This window comes from Montipora capricornis, chromosome 13 (genome assembly GCF_036669925.1).
Source record: "Montipora capricornis isolate CH-2021 chromosome 13, ASM3666992v2, whole genome shotgun sequence".
In the NCBI taxonomy this organism is placed as follows: Eukaryota; Metazoa; Cnidaria; class Anthozoa; order Scleractinia; family Acroporidae; genus Montipora; species Montipora capricornis.
In genome coordinates, this window is record NC_090895.1 from 36,052,442 (window position 1) to 36,057,441 (window position 5,000).

Consider the following 5,000-nt stretch of genomic DNA (forward strand, 5'->3'; position numbering starts at 1 on the left):
TGCAGTAAACTGTCAACCGACAAAAAGAACGTGAAGATTTGATTTTCCAGGCGAAGTGACTTGTAACAAAGAGGGGCAGTAAATTGCATTCTGTTGTCTAGGCGTTTACATTACAAGCTCTCCAGACAAAGGGAATAACTTTATCATCACCATCCAGTGATAATTGCCCCCCTCCCCCCCCCCCCCCAAAAAAAAAAAAAAAAAAAATTTAGCATTCCTTATGATTTTGAAACCTAACCCTATTTGTTTTTTATTTGTTTCAGGTGCTGAGAAGTCTTAAAACAAAAAGCTTCCCACAAGATAGCGAACCCTAAATAAGATACCCATAACATTGTTCCATCCAAAATAACTTTATTATCCTGACCTTGCACGCACACCAGCATCCTTAAAAAGTACAGGAGAAGCCTGGGCTTTCCTTACGCCGGCTGGAAGCGCGAAAAACCTGGCCCAATCCTCCCCCCTCTTTTGATTTCCCATTCCATTTCCACCAGCGCGTATGAAAGTCATAAACGGGTTAAGATGAAATTCTGCAAAGATATAACATTTTCTTTGAAGTAAATTCAGAGCTACCAATCAAAATATGAAAGTGGCTCCGAACAGGCTGCATAGAATCATGAGTAACTTTGCAGAGTTTCATCTTTCCCTGCTTACTTCTTCTTTTCAATTCTTACATCTCACTTCCCACTCTTCCTTGTTGAAAGTTGTAAACAGGTTAAGATGCATTTCTGAAACGATTAAAATTTTCTCTGAAGTAAATTCAGAGCTACCAATTAAATATGAAAGTAGCTCCAAATGGACTCCAGAGAATCTTGAGCATCTTTGCAGAATTTCATCTTTCCCGACTTACTTCTTTGTTTTCAATTGTTGCATCTCAATTATTCTTACATCTCACTCCTCACTCTTCCTTCTTGAAAGTCGTAAACAGGTTAAGATGTATTTCTGCAAAAGTATAACATTTTCTCTGGAGTAAATTTAGAGCTACCAATCAAATATCAAAGTTGCTCCAAATGGGCTCCAGAGAATCTTGAGCATCTTTGCAGAATTTCATCTATCTCTGCTTACTTCTTTCTTTGTTTTCAATTCTTACATCTCACTCCTCACTCTTCCTTCTTGAAAGTCGTAAACAGGTTAAGATGCATTTCTGCAAAGGTAGAGCATTTTCTCTGGAGTAAATTTAGAGCTACCAATCAAAAATCAACGTGGCTTCAAATGGGCTCCAGAGAATCTTGAGTATCTTTGCAGAATCTCATCTTTCTCTGCTTACTTCTTTCTTTTCATTTCTTACATCTCACTCCTCACTCTTCCTTCTTGAAAGTCGTAAACGGGTTAAGATGTGTTTCTGCAAAGGTAGAACATTTTCTCTGGAGTAAATTTAGAGCTACCAATCAAAAATCAAAGTGGCTTCAAATGGGCTCCAGAGAATCTTGAGTATCTTTGCAGTATTTCATCTTTCTCTGCTTACTTCTTTCTTTTCATTTCTTACATCTCACTCCTCACTCTTCCTTCTTGAAAGTCGTAAACGGGTTAAGATGTGTTTCTGCAAAGGTATAAAATTTTCTCTGGAGTAAATTTAGAGCTACCAATCAAATATCAAAGTGGCTTCAAATGGGCTCCAGAGAATCTTGAGCATCTTTGCAGTATTTCATCTTTCTCTGCTTACTTCTTTCTTTTCATTTCTTACATCTCACTCCTCACTCTTCCTTCTTGAAAGTCGTAAACGGGTTAAGATGTGTTTCTGCAAAGGTATAAAATTTTCTCTGGAGTAAATTTAGAGCTACCAATCAAATATCAAAGTGGCTTCAAATGGGCTCCAGAGAATCTTGAGCATCTTTGCAGTATTTCATCTTTCTCTGCTTACTTCTTTCTTTTCATTTCTTACATCTCACTCCTCACTCTTCCTTCTTGAAAGTCGTAAACGGGTTAAGATGTGTTTCTGCAAAGGTATAAAATTTTCTCTGGAGTAAATTTAGAGCTACCAATCAAATATCAAAGTGGCTTCAAATGGGCTCCAGAGAATCTTGAGCATCTTTGCAGTATTTCATCTTTCTCTGCTTACTTCTTTCTTTTCATTTCTTACATCTCACTCCTCACTCTTCCTTCTTGAAAGTCGTAAACGGGTTAAGATGTGTTTCTGCAAAGGTATAAAATTTTCTCTGGAGTAAATTTAGAGCTACCAATCAAATATCAAAGTGGCTTCAAATGGGCTCCAGAGAATCTTGAGCATCTTTGCAGTATTTCATCTTTCTCTGCTTACTTCTTTCTTTTCATTTCTTACATCTCACTCCTCACTCTTCCTTCTTGAAAGTCGTAAACGGGTTAAGATGTGTTTCTGCAAAGGTATAAAATTTTCTCTGGAGTAAATTTAGAGCTACCAATCAAATATCAAAGTTGCTCCAAATGGGCTCCAGAAAATCTTGAGCATCTTTGCAGAATTTCATCTATCTCTGCTTACTTCTTTCTTTCTTTTCAATTCTTACATCTCACTCCTCACTCTTCCTTCTTGAAAGTCGTAAACGGGTTAAGATGTGTTTCTGCAAAGGTATAAAATTTTCTCTGGAGTAAATTTAGAGCTACCAATCAAATATCAAAGTGGCTTCAAATGGGCTCCAGAGAATCTTGAGCATCTTTGCAGTATTTCATCTTTCTCTGCTTACTTCTTTCTTTTCATTTCTTACATCTCACTCCTCACTCTTCCTTCTTGAAAGTCGTAAACGGGTCAACATGTGTTTCTGCAAAGGTATAAAATTTTCTCTGGAGTAAATTTAGAGCTACCAATCAAATATCAAAGTGGCTTCAAATGGGCTCCAGAGAATCTTGAGCATCTTTGCAGTATTTCATCTTTCTCTGCTTACTTCTTTCTTTTCATTTCTTACATCTCACTCCTCACTCTTCCTTCTTGAAAGTCGTAAACGGGTTAAGATGTGTTTCTGCAAAGGTATAAAATTTTCTCTGGAGTAAATTTAGAGCTACCAATCAAATATCAAAGTGGCTTCAAATGGGCTCCAGAGAATCTTGAGCATCTTTGCAGTATTTCATCTTTCTCTGCTTACTTCTTTCTTTTCATTTCTTACATCTCACTCCTCACTCTTCCTTCTTGAAAGTCATAAACGGGTTAAGATGTGTTTCTGCAAAGGTATAAAATTTTCTCTGGAGTAAATTTAGAGCTACCAATCAAATATCAAAGTGGCTTCAAATGGGCTCCAGAGAATCTTGAGTATCTTTGCAGAATTTCATCTTTCTCTGCTTACTTCTTTCTTTTCATTTCTTACATCTCACTCCTCACTCTTCCTTCTTGAAAGTCGTAAACGGGTTAAGATGTGTTTCTGCAAAGGTATAAAATTTTCTCTGGAGTAAATTTAGAGCTACCAATCAAATATCAAAGTGGCTTCAAATGGGCTCCAGAGAATCTTGAGTATCTTTGCAGAATTTCATCTTTCTCTGCTTACTTCTTTCTTTTCATTTCTTACATCTCACTCCTCACTCTTCCTTCTTGAAAGTCGTAAATGGGTTAAGATGTGTTTCTGCAAAGGTATAAAATTTTCTCTGGAGTAAATTTAGAGCTACCAATCAAATATCAAAGTGGCTTCAAATGGGCTCCAGAGAATCTTGAGCATCTTTGCAGTATTTCATCTTTCTCTGCTTACTTCTTTCTTTTCATTTCTTACATCTCAATTCTTACATCTCACTCCTCACATCTCACTCCTCACTCTTCCCTCCTGAAAGTCGTAAACAGGTTGAGATGCATTTCTGCAAAGGTATAAAATTTTCTCTGGAGTAAATTTAGAGCTACTAATCAAATATCAAAGTGGCTTCAAATGGGCTCCAGAGAATCTTGAGTATCTTTGCAGAATTTCATCTTTCCCTGCTTACTTCTTTTTCTTTCAACTATACAACCAATGCCTTGCCAAAAAAAAAAAACACTTTAACACTTCTAAATTTTACTCAACCATACATTTTACTACACAATAAGAAAACCTCATTTAGTTTTAAAGATTTTAATAGATTTCAATATATATTACAAAAACATTTGTATTAATATTATGTTCAAGAAATACAATAAAAATGCATTGACTTGATATTGTCTCATAAAATTTCGTTTTAAAAACACCCTACCACCAACACATTAACAAGCAGAAAAATTACACCCAAAACCTAAATTCAGACATATATTTAAAAACCTGGATTTTGACAATGGAAACTATTAACATTCAAGTCCCTAAACAACGAAAAAGATGTTAACAACCACCTAAAATGAAGAAAAATTTTCTATATCAAACAATTAACCTGAACAAAAGGAAATCAAGCTTTACACAAAAACCTACAAAATGAAATAAAACAAAAAACGACTTTAGATATATTAACAGCTCACATAAAAAGTTTACCCCTATTCACATTTACACATTAAGCAAGAGAAGGGCAGGGGCAGAAACAATCACACACAACCCAGAAAAACTAAAAACTCCGTCAATGACAGCAACTTCTAAGCACAAAACAATTCCAACTTTTGTTTGCTCTACTTGTAACTATAATGTCTTTTGCGTTCAACTATTTCTTTCTGACAATTCTAAACTGCTGACTTTAAAGAATATTGTTTAAACACTTGAACACATTTGTGGGCCAATGACTGCTCGTTGCACAAATAATTAATGAGTCAATAAAACATAGTACTTCACAATAAGCTAAGAATCAATTAATGTATAAAACAAAAACAAAACAAAAAGAGCACTTATAATGATTGCTGAGATTACAAAGGCACTCATCCCAGTCGAGCTTCAGTTTCTTAAGCTGCATAGCAAGATTCTTGACACTGTGGGGTGGGGGAGGGGGTGGGGGGTGGGGTCTCTAACATGAAGAGTTAGAGAGTTTAAGTCGACAAGCAATATAAGAAAAAGATCAAAGTTTAAAGCTTCAGTTAGGGACCGGATGGCTTAATTTATCCACGAAGGCTGTAAGCAAAGTTGATACTAAACATTAGAGCGAGTTTCAAAGCAAAACCAAAG

At 35.8% G+C, this 5,000-nt stretch overlaps 1 long non-coding RNA gene across 1 annotated transcript in view; it reads left to right on the forward strand.

Moving 5' to 3' along the window:
• The window catches only part of LOC138028931 (uncharacterized), a 14,726-nt gene extending 10,649 nt beyond the window's left edge, over positions 1 to 4,077 (forward strand). Inside the window, exon 3 of the long non-coding RNA XR_011127769.1 lies at positions 264 to 4,077. This is a non-coding gene — a long non-coding RNA (uncharacterized lncRNA). The remainder of the gene's footprint in view (positions 1 to 263) is intronic.
• Positions 4,078 to 5,000: the final 923 nt, after the last annotated feature.